Here is a 14,712-nt window from a genome sequence, read left to right on the forward strand (position 1 = left end):
TCTGCGTCTTTAATGCTTTGTGATATCATAGAGCTGCTGGCAGAGTTCATTCATTTTTATGAAGCATCCAAATCCTGTGTTGGGAGAGTCCTGCAGGAAAACTAATGAGAAAATCTAAGATGGCTTTGGGGCCAAGCTGGTGGTTGGGGAAACAAAACCTTTGGTCACAGACCAATTCTCTCTTAAAAGGAAAATATAAAGATTACGTTAAATAATTATTTTCTTGCTCATGAAAATTGCCCTTGTGTACCTGAAGCAAACACTGCTGTCAGGATTCTCCTCCTGCAATCTGCTTTGCTTTAGACTCTCTAGTGGAAATCGCCTCCTTTGCCTTGGATCCCTTCTCTATAGAAAGGGCATCACCTTTAGTGCTGGCTGGAATTGCCCTGCACTGTGCTTCTAACCAGAAAATGCTGCTGTGTTGAAATCAGACATTTTCCAGGAATCTTGTAATTACAGTGACCTTTCATCAAAAGCAGTCAAGTCTTGGCACTCCTTGTACAGCAGATCCTCTGCAGGGCAGATGGGTGACCTGAGAGCTAGCTGCCTTGCTTATAATGTGAGATAATTAAATACAATTGTAGCATTAATGATAAAATCTTCAGCTGCTTCCACCCCCCAGTGTATACTTGGGTACTTGTGTGGATGGACAGGGGCCTTGCAGTCAGTTCAGTGCAATTGGAGCTGGGGACTTGGTGTCACAGTGCTTCAGTGGGGCGAGGCGGGAGGAGGGTTTACAGGGCTGTGGCACATGCCTCCCTCTTGTACTGCTGCTCTCTAGCAGAGGTTTGCATGGGCATCATCCATGTGCTTCTGCCAGCCCAACGTGGTGCTCTGTGCAGCACTTAATGTCTCAGCAGCAGGCGAATTCTTGCTCTGCTTAAAAGTGACCTTGGGAACGCAACCCAGAGCCAGATGCTGCTATTCGCGCCTCTGCAGGGATTCCCTTCTCCCACGAGAAATGCCGGTAGCCGCAGGGCACTGTATTCTGCAGAGGGATGGAAATTTTGCTCATTCATGTTGCGCTCACTTGTGGTGTCAAGATGATTATGTTTTATTTTAAGTGTTTGCAGGATTTTTATTATCTTTCCATTTGCTCTTAGTTCTTTCCAAATGCATTTCTCTGTTAGATATGTTTTAATACTGCAATTATCTATGCTCCGATTTGTCTGACAACAGGGCTGCTCTGTGACGATGCCTGTCTTTTCTCAGCTATCTCTTAAACTGCTCAGCCTGCCCTCCCAGGTTCACTTGTCACTGTTTCAGCAGCCCCACTGTCCAGCAGATTTACCCAGCTGGATTTGACATGTGCTGATCCCGTTCTCCTTTTTACCAAACAAGTTTTGACCAGCTCTGTCTTGCTTCTTATTTTAACTCAGCTCTGAAGTTTCTGGGAGATTTTCACACCACCATCTGTAGTGACTCCCCTGAGACCAAACAAAAACCTGAACAAGCACTGGGCACTTCCCAAATCCAATCCCTACTTTACCCCTGTAACTGAGCTGGAGGACAGCAAACCAGGCAATCCTCCTTAGGTCCACAGGTGGTGACTACTGGGAATACAGCTCACAAACTTCCAGCTGAGATGAGGTTAATGTAGCAGGAGATAAAACAACAAATGTGAGAAGAAAGAGCTTTTGAGGGGGGAAGAAGGATGTGTTTGTCCTTCCATCAGGATGATCCTTAGTTCATGGACACAGTACTTCAAAATCGAGGCTGTATTTCATCCCAAATCCTTTAAAGGCCCTACATGCTTCCAAGCTGCCTTTAGCAGAGAGTGAGACAGCCTAAGTCCCCTTTTCTCTTTCCCCTTTATTTTAATAATTTTGTGGTCTTTCCTATGTCACCTGAGTGTATGTCTCATTGCTGAAGCACTCTGTGAAGAACTTGTCCTGATAAGTCAGGTACTCAGCAAGGGAAAGCAATGATCATGAAAAAAAATAAGAGTAAGCAAGTTTGCCACCTCCCTGCTGATGTTTCACCTGACTCAGCACTGTATGAAGGGTTTCTGACAGGAGTAACTCCTTAGCACCAAGGTTATAGAGGCCTTGGAGATCTGTGATGCGGCTGTCCATGAAGCCTGTGAAGTCTCTGGATTTTATGTGAGTGCCTCAAACCAACTACTTTTTAAGTCTTTCTTTTGGGATGCAAATCTTAACCCCAGGAGCCATGAACTGCACAGAAGTCAGATGGCTGAGCAAAGGAAAAAGACTTCAAAGGCTTGTTGTCCTTCTGCAGGGGAATCCGAGCTTCTTGTGCTGCTCCCTTTCCAGATCTCAGCAATTTTAACTGGCTGCTTGAACTTCACTTTCTAATCTCAAATCCCGTGCAAACTAGGGCAGAGTAAATAAAAACAGCTATCTGTCATAGGCAAAAGAAGGATATTGTATTTTGAAAACTGTGTTATGGACATCACAGTGCAGCTCTCCGTGTGGCGAGCACTTTCCAGAAAGGAGGAAAAAGGCAGCAAAAACGACGTGGCTGGTAGGATCTTCCTTCCCCAACAGCACACCTAACTGCACGGAGGTAGCGGTGTGAAATCACTGTCACCTCCTTGTGCTTGAGGACTGGTGATGGGAGGCACAGGAGAGCCGGGTCCCTCCCCAGTGGTCACAGCTCTGCAGCGCCCGCTCGGAGGCAGCTGTGGGAGCGGGGGGTGGCCCGGGCAGCTGACCACTCTGATTTCCTTGGACCATGCATGCATTCCTGCACAGAGCCAGAGCTCCGTGTTTTGCCAAGGGGTGCTTGATGACACCACGACCCTCCTGTAGCTTGTTCCCTAACCATGGAAGCGGGTTTTTCTCCACCAACCTTCCCCACAGGTGCTCATTCCTCCCTTAACCTGCACAGCCCAGACTTTGTATGCTCAGCAGAGTATTTGCTGTTTGTAAGCCTGTGTGTTGTGATGTTCAAAGTCTGAATCTCCAACGCCAAACAGTTGTCATGCTGGGGTTTCAACCCCAAGCCCCAAATTAAGGTTGACATATGGGTGATTCCCACAGCCCTTCCCAAAGGGGGGTGAGTTTACCTTTAGGCTTCCCCCCAGGGTGGGGCCGGCCTGGCAGACAGAGCCATTGGGTAAAGGAGCCCCAGGTGTCTGCATTCAGTAACCAAAGGTCAGGTGTCCCACTGAGGGATAAAATCTGGGACCACTTGCAGGCAGGGGCAGTGTCTGTGTGCGAGGTGGATGCCCTGTGCAGAGTTCCCTGTTGGGGAAGGACCTCTCGCCTCCCTGGGACTGGGCTCCAGTCAGGTCTGGCTTTTGTAAATGTGGGCTGTGTGGAGATTCAGTGTGCGGCTTCCTTGGTCTTATGTGTTTGGCTTGTTGACCTGGTTGTCTCCCATTCCCTCTATGGGAGACTGCATGTCACCATTTATTCCACCTATTGTTGGTCGTGTGGTGTCGTTGTTGGGATCAGTGGGATTGATGTTGATTATGTATAACCTGACTGACTTGTTTGTACCCCCAGTGCTCACCCATGTACTGACCCTTTTGTATCAAATACAATTTGGTTATTGGTTCATCTTTATGCTGGCTGTGTCCTTTATGCTAGGCCTGATAATTGGCAAAACAACAGTACACGCCTATTGCTTAGGGAAGAGGAGAAAACAGGCAGGAGAAAACTGGGAGAGCTGAGAGGCTGACAATTACTGACTCTCAGATTTATTTGAAATGGGCTCTTTAGCAACTTCTGCTCAAGGGGCTGGCACTGGGGCCACTGAAGTAGCTGCTTTGTCCCAGACATGGGAGCATTACTGAATGTCATGGGAACAAAGAAGGATAGGGTCTGATTCACACCTTGCTGGTTTTTAAGGGTGACTGCTGTCCTGAGGAGAGAAAGAGAAAGCCTGTCACAGCTAAACTTTTTTCTGCAGTTTTGTTCCACTGCTTTCTATTCACTATCAAGGCTGCTGGAAGCTGATAATAAAAAAATACTTTCTGTTTCAACTACTTGTTTTTTATCAGTTGCCTGTGGTATTGAGTATCTCACCCAGACATTTGGGCATCAGTCAGGTTGTGATACCTAGCTGCATATGCGTATTCCCTTGTCACCATTAGCAAGTTTGTTTAATGCCAGAAGTATTCCTAAATATAACACAGGAAGTCATGTTTGTGTTTTCAATAAGCAGTTGTGTTGTTTTTTTTCTTGGTAACATAACAGGATCAGGTTTTAAATAAAAGAAAACTGATTATTTGTGGACAAAGATGATGTTCTTTAGAACTGTTTGTCCACTGGGTGTTTGTTATCATAATTGAATTTATTGTTCCAGTTAAACAAAAGCAGGCTTTTCCCCAAAATTAATTAGTCTTCATAATTAGAAATTGTTTTTCAAGAATACATTTAATTTATCTGCTAGAAATTACCTAGATTATGTTTTGCTGACAGCTATCAGAGTTGGCCATGCATACCTAATGTTTAGAGATATATTAATTATCTTGCTTAACTAGCATGCTGAAATACATTAGTAACTCCTTGCTTTGGAGAGCTACTGCTTGCTGAAAGCTCTTTATTGAGGTGCAATTTCTCATGACGTGAAGTTCCTGCTCCGATGATGTTCATGCATAGACAGAGTTACTGAAAACAATCTGAAGGAAAACTAATGAAGTTGGAAGCCCTTTCAGCTAAACCTGGTATAGATGGACAACTGGAGACTAGTGGGAAGCAATGACTCTGTAAGATTAAGCTGAAGTACACTAAAACCAAATGTTCCTTCTTAAAAATGTGCAGGAAAATGCCATGTCCTGTCATTTTTCCAGTTTTCCCCTACTCCTGGCAGCTCTTGCCCTCCACTTGTTTTTTCTCCTTTCGATCAGATGAAATAACCGCGGCTTTTCTTATTCTCTACCTTTCTTCGGGGTGGCTGGAGCCTGACTCCAGCTCCAGTCTGGAGCCATATCCCAAGCAGGAGGGCTTGTCCTGGGGAGGTTGTGTCAGCCCAGGCTCCAGCGCCTTGGACAGACCTGCTCCAGTGACTGTTCGCTCTGCAGGCGTGGGCAGGCAACCTGGGGGAACATTTGTGTTTAAACCTCAGCATGTCTGTTCCCAGTGCTGCCTCTTGGCTTTCACCAGCTACATGGTGAAATAAACTTAATTCCTCCACAATGTACATCGTCATCACTATATGAAAAGGCAGCCAGGGATGGAGGGATTACATCAAAGAACGGGGAAAAAAGGTCACATGAGACAGACAAAAATCCTGGGGGACAGACTGGTGGTTTGACCCCTTGCACTGAAAATTGACGGCTCAGCTCAAGTCTCACACAGGCTCTCCTGAGTCCATGCGTGATGCTTTAACCTCGTTTTTCTAGATTGGAAAAATATGCTTGGTCTTAGACATGAAAGTATTATTCAGATCTTGAAGAAGTTCTCCTGCAAAGATTCTACTATTCCTAATGTAAACAAGAAAAGAAGGGCTTCTATCTGCTTTCAAGCCATGAGAGGCACTGTGCGCCTGATTTCCTGTTCCAAGACTTTTTTCTCTTGCTGCTATATTTTTTTCTGGATCCCTTCTTCATGCTGATATCTGCTTTCATATCTAGGCTTATGGCTCATCAGAGGAATTTCTCTTTATGCAAGGTATATTCAGCAACATTTCTCCTTTAGATTTAGTTCTAGTTTGGGAAGAAAGCAGCAGATTTGATGAGCCAAAAATCTCCAGTTAAGCTTGTTCATCCCTATTCAGTTAAGTCCTTTGACTGCAATTTTCAACAGAGAGGTTAAATTCCCCAAATCTCACTGAAAGTCATTCAGCCCTGTCAATAGTCTAACCTTAAATACCTGGTTTACTGGGTCAAAATAAATTTAAGCCCTGGGTTTATATACCTGGAGAGCTGGTACAGCAATTCCATCTGGCTGTAAAAGAAAAGAGACCACTAAAGGTTCACTGGCAGTGTACTGGCACATACAGTGTTTTTTTTAAAAAAATCTTTCTACCTTAAAAAAAAGTACATTTTAGTTGATTCAATAACCATGGTATTCAGCTGTATATAACTCTGAGTCAAGGCGCTATGAATATACATGCGGTATGTACTGAAGCCAAGGTAGACACAGCTGAGTGTTGAATTCCCTGATGAAGCAACTTGTTCTTAAATCCTTATTCCTACCCATTTATTTTAATTGATCCCAGTCTGTGCTAAGTTATCTTAATGGTCTAATTATTCTGAACTTCTAATAACTGACTTTTAAAAGGAACATATTTCACAAAGACGACTTCAATAAATAAGATCAAAGCTATTCTGGGCTGACTGGTTTGGGTTTTGTCCTCTGCAAACCGAGACACATACGTGATGCATTTTTCAAGAGTGGGGATTAAGGGAAGTCAGTACTAACATTAAAGGATCGGAAGGCAGGGCCATTCAGTAGTTTGCTTTGCAGATGTCAAAATTGCTGCTCATCTTAATGTGGGGGGCAGAGGTTTATCAAAAGCACAGATGGAGTTTTAGGTGTTTAAGTCCCATTTTGAAGACCTCAGGCTGTAGTATAGTGTCCTCTTTGCCTGCTTTGAAAGTCTCACCTTTATTAGGGATACAGCAATTTGAAAATGCAAAACAGCAGAGGAAAATGCCAGGCAGTGATAATGTTGGCTCCCAGAGCTATTTCGGTAGCACCTGTGAAGAGCAAGGAATGCCACAGAGGCTGCAGGGAATGGCCTCTGCAGTCAGCAGCGTTCAGTAGCGACAGCTGGAAGGACAAGGCGAAGGAGAAATTACCTCATTATTTTTTTTTAGGTAATACAAACAGCACTTGTATTGGTGTGTGGGAGCTCCCAGGAGCACAACACAGCTTTGCAATCAGGCGTTGGAGAGGAACGCTTACAAACAGCCTTGCAGTGCTGCTGGTGTTCTGATAGCCTACAAGGGAGAACTCATTTTTCGTTTTTCTGCATAGAACGAGTCACTGGGCAGTCAAGGGAGGTTTGCCAGGATGCTTGTTTTTAATCTATTCTCAAAATAGGCTTGCTACTTACAAACATGATACTGATAGGGAGGTTTCTGGAGGAAGGGATTGTCTCACATGGTTTGCTGTAAAGTTCTGGGGCTGAAACAAAAATTACAGAAAAGGTGAACTTTAAATAACACCCAGATACTGCATTGCTTGTATTTTTTATTCCTGTTGGGAAGCTGACTGAATTGCTGTGACATCTGATACTAATAAGGGGTCAATGGGACATCAGAAATGAGATTTGCATTATGGTACAAGGTTAAACCTCAACAATTCAGAATTCCTCCTTCATTCCTAACGTAGAGAAATGGTATCAAATCCCTAAAAAGGGCATATTTCCATATTCCTTTGGTAGAGAACAGAATTTAATGTAGTTTGTGACCAATGTGTTCCTTGTAGCCCAGTGTTTATGTCTCGGGTGCACTTTTATTCTTACAGTGTTCAGCCAGATCTGTGGGTACACAGCCAGTGCTGGCAATGGGTTCACAAGGTCTTAAAATTTCCCCTTCTGTAAGATGAAAGTAATGTTAGTTATGCGGACTGCCCACCATGGAAACTGGAGGAGATCTGCTGGTTAATTTCTGTAAATAGCTCCAAGGCTATAAAGCACCCTGTAAGTGATAAATACTAGTATTTTTAACATGGCATTTTCGATGGCCCAGGCAGTTTCTCCACTGAGAGGTCCAGCAATGTCAGCCATCAATTTAACAACATGAATCTATCAGGACAGTAATACATTAGCTTCTAGCGATGCTATGTCCTCCCGTTGCAGTTACCTTGACAAATCACTCAGTTCAGAGGCACTGCATCAAACATTATTTCTCTGACAGGTAAACCAGGATGCTTCATAAATGTTGTGTATGGAGGTGAAAAGCTCAGTTCAAGGAAAGACAATGCGCTCCAGGGTGCTATGGAGAGGGACTGTCCCCTAAAGTGTCAGAGTGGAGGTCCAAAACATTGTCCCCTCTGTCTTCAGAGGGACATATGCCAGAGGATGTGCTAAGTCCAAGTCAAGAGTGGGCTTTGTGACCCTGGGAGCTGAAGGAGCTGAGAAGGGCCCCAAAGCTGCTTGTTTACTTCAGGGGGTTAGAAGGGAAGGATTCAGTTTTTGTTTTAGGGAAACCTGGGTTTTTAGAGTTTGATGGGGACAGGCTTTGTCGGCCTGGGGCTGGGAGGTGGGTGTTCTGTGCTCCCACATGGAGGGCATAATCTGTTTGCTAAACCTGTGCTGTATTTCCCTACTCCGGTGGGCCGTTCGTTGCCAAGGGATGCATGGTCACGCTGAACGATGGGCCACTCTAACTGTTTGTGGCATAAACAGAGGAAGGTCAGGTAGGAAGTATTCCTGTGAGACTTAAAATAGAGAAAGGCTCAAATCCTGTGTCCTCATATTTCTGAGCTTTTCAAGGGTGACAGCCAGGAGCCAAGCTGCATGTACAGCCGTGCTGCAGAATCTGAACTGAGAACGCCTTCATTTGTGGAGAAAGTTTGGGTGGGAATTATTTTTGCAGCACAGCTAATCTGCCATCTCGGCTAACTCTTGCAGCCTGTTGCAGCTGAAATAATTCAGCCAGTGTTGGACTCAAACACTTGAAGCAGCTCGACAAACATCAACCAAAAAGCCTGTCATCAAATCTCTGTCAGTAATTTGTCACGTACGGAGGTTTGCTGTGTCACAGCCTCAGTTTTGATGTGGCAATGGCAGGTTAACAGGTAGTTTAGATGGTGGCTCAGCAGGTAGCCAAGGACCACAAATAAATTTTCCTCTAAGCATATGCTCAGTCCAGAAATCTAAGAGAACCTGTTTTTCTGCACAAATCCCATTACAGTTCAGACAGGATTTTTTTCTGGAAGAAAGGTGTAAATATATATGGCAGCTGTGAACTCCTGTGCTCCTTCTTTCCTTCTCTAGTGAAAAGATGTTTTGGATGGATGAAATAGAGCTATGTATGTGCATGTGTATTTGTGATTTATGAATGCTGTAGAAAAAGAGAACCATGGTTTAGGTTATGTCTATGAAATGCTAGACCATGTCAGTCAACTTAGTGGTGTGGGCTACAAAGCCAGTTCCACCTCCAGTGCTAGAAAAAGTAATTAGGGTTGGTTTGATTTGCAAGTAGTTGTTGTCTTCGTGTTCAAGATAACATTTCAGTGTTCACTTTTCAAATAATTTTTCTCTTTCCTAAATGTTATCTCTCATGTCTTCACATCGGAGCCTGAGCCTTTTGGTTCAGGTTCCCGTCGTAGGAGACTGCAAAACTTAAGTCCTTGCTGCTTGTGTTTTGACCAGTGTGATGGTAGCAAAAGTTTCTCCCTCAGCCTGGAGAAGTTTTACCTTTTCTGCACATGAAGGACTGACTTAAAAATAGACCTCTTAAGTTATGAATTTAAACTGTGCAGCAGTATAACTTCGTTTCCACCACTCACATTAGTGTGGACGTTTACACCATAAATACTGTAACAGTGTTTTTCCTAGCAAAGGTATATTCCTGTTGAAAGGGAAATAAGCTGTGGTGAAAAATATTTTATGCTAGAATAAAACACACATATGGGATTTGTTCCTGGTTTGGTGATAGGTTTCCTGGCTTGCAAAGGACAATGTGTGTCAGACAATGGAGAAACAAGCCGGTCCCCCAAGATGGGTTGTGACTATCCCCTGCTTTTATCATTTCCTCTGTAAATACCACTGGACTTGACAAAAGCGCAGGAGCACTACCTGGCACAGCAGACAGCACTGAGTACCTCTGTCTGCTCTTTGCTGGCATGTGGGAGTTTACTCTGTCAAGCCTGGAGCTGACCAGATCTGTGGGGATGTGTTTACCACAGTGTCAAGACTGAGTCAGTGCATGCTCACAGCTCCTCTGGTGCAGGCAGAGCCAAGTCAGGTCCATCAACAAGCTGCATTGGGCTTACAGGGGAGAAGACGACTGTTGCACACCCGGCCAGACTAGGATTTGTGTTCCCAATGCAGAGAAGGAATGAGGCTGTTTCACCTCCCCTCCAGCCCCATCAGCATCACAACTGTGTCTGTCATCTCTCCAGAAATACAGAACAAAACACAGGCACTAAAAATCCCTGGAGAATCGGAGCCCGTGTTAGAGTTGCTACCATCAAAACCTGGACTGCTCTTCTTGAGTCACTGCTGTTACCGGGGTTGGCCAGACTGAGCTGCCCTTAACACATCCTACCATCCCACCTACATCGCCGGACCAAGTACAGGTTGTCTTCTAGAAGTGGGGGGAGAAGGGAGGACAGCAGGCTGGGCATTTTACATTCAGGAGCTTGTTTCTGGCCATATATTGCCTCGATGACAAAGTCAAGATTTGAGTCCAAGCCCTTTGATCGAGTCCTGCAATAAGCAGTGGCACTGCAAACCCTCCTGAGCTGCTTGGTATCCTAACAATAATAATTTTATTGGTAAGGCAGCCTCTGCCAGAATGCTAGCAACACTGCACCAGTTCTGTAAGCAATAGAAAACAGCATGAGTAATAAAAGTGCAGCGCAGCATTACACTGATTTAGTGGCTCCCAGAGACAAACCATGGCCCTGATCCTGCAAAACTTGAAAACTTGTTTAACTTGAGCCTCCCAAGTAGTCTCCCTGACTTGGGCAGGACTGTTCCCTTGTACAAAAGCTGCAGAGGGTGCATTAACGCTTGCAGAGATGAGCCATTAACGCTGAAGTCCAGCAAAGCTGTATCCAGCTGAATCTGTACAAAATCCTGGTCAATAACGGTGTGTGACTTTGTGTATGATACTCTTTTGCCTTTGTTTCATTACCAAAACCAGTTCTTACAGAGAGAAAACCTCTTGAGAACAAGAACAAAGTTTATTTTGAAGCCATTGTCAATTAAATATTTTGGTCAACATTAGATGTGTGCGACATTGAAATTGTGCATAGAAGCATTTTTTGGGGAAAAACCAAATACGGATTTTTCTTCCAGTTTTCCTTAATCTCTGAGTAACAGAGAGATTAACATTGAGTGATAAAAACCCTGAGTTAAAATTATAATAATTAACTCCGACACTGAATGTAATATCAAGAGAAAACTTTCCTATTATGTATGTTGTCTTTAATTATAATTTAAAGGTTTGAAAAGGAGAAATTAATTATAGTTTTTACCCTGAGATTGGCAAAACTCAAAACATAAAGCTGATAGAGGATGCTCTGGAGAACATCCTACCCACCGTTCAATTTAAACGTCATTTAAGAACCCAGCCTCCTGATGAGTTGCTTAGATTTCCAAATCATGATATTCCCTTGTCATTAAAAGCACAGCATGAGACCAATTTCCAGACCTCGTGCAAATTATAATATCCTTCAGTAACCTGAAATGGAAATGCTCAGGTCATCATACTTGGCATTTTGGAGTAACTCTCTTCTGAGGGCCTACCAACAATTTATCTCTCCAGGATGTAGGTGTTATTGTGGTACAGGTCTGAAAATAGCACTTTTGGACATGATCTTAAGCTAATTCATCATCTGTGCTTGTATGAGCAGCCCATAATCTTTGCAGAAACACTGTGTTACCCTTAATGCCATGCTATACACCCTTGGAAGCACTACAGCAGAATAGAAGAGAGCGAAGATGATAATACTCATGCTAAGCAGAGACTAGCAGATCTAATACTGTGTTTATAATGATTCTGCTACTACTCCTTGGGTAAACAGAAGCCACTTTTAATAATTATTCCTTATCAATAAGCTTAGATATGTTTTACAAGTCATAATATCCCTCACATGCCTCATTAAATGAATTAGGGGGTTTTTGTTGCTGTTGCCAATTACAAGCGATCTTCAGAACATTCCTGAAGTTGCTAATTATAACTTATCTCTGTCTATTTGTATAATGGCTAAGTGTTGTGGAACTGAAGAGCAAACTAATATAATCAAATAAAGATGGCTTAATCACATATCTTTTAGCACTGTGGAATTAAGGGTTGTACACATCCAGGTTTACAATTAAATGAATCCTGGAGAAGATTTCTTGAGCCCAGGAGAATTTTGTTTCAGATTTGAAGAAAAAAGTATTTATCTTGTGGGTTTCCCTTTATAAAATGTATGTTTTAAAAACAGAAAATAAATGTTCTGTGTTCTGAAGCAGTTTAAGGTGAAAGAAAGAGATAGCACCCTTGGAGAAGTGGTCTGTAGATCTTGGAGAGATGAATATTTATTCTCAATATAAGGGAGGATTATAATGCTATACCGTTTCAAATATTATAATTTAACACAGGTAATGAGTTATTTTAAGTGAACTTCACAGATTAATTTGTGGGTCTGCATGATATTTTCTCTCAGTCTTAGAATGATTTCTAGGAGGGAAGCAGACGTATCCCAAGAGCTCACCTTGCCACGGGCAGCCCTTCATGATACTGGGTGGGTTTATGTGGCTCTTCAGTGTACGATGGGTGCCTTTAGAACTCAATTTCACAAGTATGTCTTTATCAGGGTGCATGTGTCTTGCTGTAGTCAACAGGCATCCCATTATTTGTCCAAGAAGGCAGGAATTTTGTTAATATATTGGAGAAAAAAAAAAAAGAAAAGAAAAAAAAAGAGGTATGCAGCATCTCCAGCCTTTAATAAACAAGAGGGTCTGCAAAGTTGTTCTGAAGAAGTGGTGGTCTGAGCTCCAAGTATCATGTCTAATTTCAGCTGCATTTAATGGATTTTGGGAAGTCTTTCAGCAATGGTATGATGTGTGGCTTTATGAATTTCTTCTATCTGAACAGACAGGCATTTTGATAGAGAGAAATGCCTGTTACCTTCTGCAATGCACTCTATCATCTGAACATGCATCTTTCAAGCCTGTGCTTCCTTCCTTTGATTATTTTTCCGGTTATAGTTCAGGTTCATAACGTTAACATTAATATCAATGGGCACTACTGTATCATCTACTGCGGCTGAGCTGCCTCACAGCCAGGACCATTTTTTTTTCCTGATAACCAAAGCAAAACCATTTTTAGCCTGGTTTCTGTTAGTTGTTTGACAGGATCTGTTTGTGCTGTCACCAGGTAATTTTGTTTCTGTTATATTTAAATTCATAAATTGAACTTTAAGGGGTTCCTTCTAAACTCCAGAGCAATAATAGACTGAGTTGAGCATCACCTGTTGGTGTTGAAGCACGAGCATATGTCCAGTGTGTAGGTGAGATGATGCCTCTGGCACCAACTGCGTCCAGAGCAATCCTCTCACAGGGCATAAAAGCCAGACCTTGTTCCAAGAGGTGAAATGTTAAGTATGTTGCCAAAATCAGCTCTCAGACTGTCAGCCCCAGCTGTTGTCAAGCTGCAGATCAACTGTTAGCAGGGTCAGTTTAATTTTACCTGTGCCAGGCAGACAGTGTAACCCCAAGCTCAGGGGGAAGGGCTCAGTGGGGAGCACACATCCCCAGGTTGCCAGGGACCAGCTGCCTCTGCCTGATAACGGTTAGGGCAAGAGCAGTCTGCCTGAAGAGGGGGCAGAAGATGGGCAGGGGTTAGCTCAGGACAGTCTTTGCAAAGAAAACCATGTAACCAGCTCCAAGTAACATTTTTCAGCAGTTTCACCATAGCATTTCCATGAAGGGCATCCTTTCCTGATGGGGGATGTGACTCCAGACTCAGGCCACCACCTCTGCTCTCATGTGGTTCACGCAGAGCCTGCAGCACCTGATAAGGAAGCTTTCCCTGGGTGCAGACGATAAAGAATACCTCTAGCATGAAAGCCTTTGGAGAGCACAGACTTCCAGTATTTCACCCCAGGTAGTGTTGTTGTCAGCACAAGTTAATCTCTTTAAACACAGCCAGCACTAAACACTTTGCAGCCCCGAGCAGGAGCATCAGGAAATGATACAGGCATCTAGTGCTGCCAGATCTCCTCTGCTTTCCAGCCTCTGAGCTGCAATGCAATTGGCTTAAGGGGAAATGTAGATTTTGTGGTTCGATCCTTAGCATTATTATACACGGCAATTTGTAATAAAACAAGGAAATGGTTCAGTGAATATTGTAAGCCCTGGGAAAAACTGTTCAGTCTGTACTTGATTCAATTAGTCTCCAGTGTGCTTGAGGAACACCTTGCTTCCCCCCCTCCCCCCCTCAATCTATGTTGGATTTTTATGTTCCGTGAGTAGGTAGGTTTGTTCCTAGAAGAGATATTATTTCTGATTAAGGATAGAAAAGCTAGCTTGGACCAAATTCTTCCTGTGTCCAAGCAGTGGTAGTGCTGTGCTACATCAGTGTGTGTTATCGTGCTACTGCACAGTCACCATCCTACTGCATCTGCTGCAGAACTGCTCCCATGTTGCATGACAAAAAAGTTTTTATCCATGGAAAAATCTGTTTTCGTTAACTTTTCTGATATGTAAGCATTTGGGAGTACCGACCATTGCCTGCTATATGTGGTGTGTTTCCTGCAGCCCTATCCACATGCTTTTTATAGGCAGCTTTTCAAAATGAAAAAGAGTAGGATGTGCTCCATCATCGCTTGTGCCAGCCACTGCAGGTCAGGTAGAGAAGAGCAGGCCCCAGGGCTGCTGAGGTGTGCTCCAGAAAAAGCAGTGTAACAGGTTTTTCACAAGTTGGAAGTAAAGGGACTATATCAGATTATTTTGATTTCACCTATGGTGAGATTTGAAAACAATTCTGTTAATAGAAATATGATTTGAACAGTTGCTCTTCTAGAAGTAAATATTGGTCATTTTTATTTTTCCTAAATCTATTATATCTCTACAAATGCTATGAGAAAATAAGTAAGAGTGAATCATGAAATACAGAAAAAGCTCTTGGATGGG

The sequence above is a fragment of the Athene cunicularia genome, assembly GCF_003259725.1.
Source record: "Athene cunicularia isolate RWA chromosome 9 unlocalized genomic scaffold, athCun1 chr9_part1, whole genome shotgun sequence".
Classification (NCBI taxonomy): domain Eukaryota; kingdom Metazoa; phylum Chordata; class Aves; order Strigiformes; family Strigidae; genus Athene; species Athene cunicularia.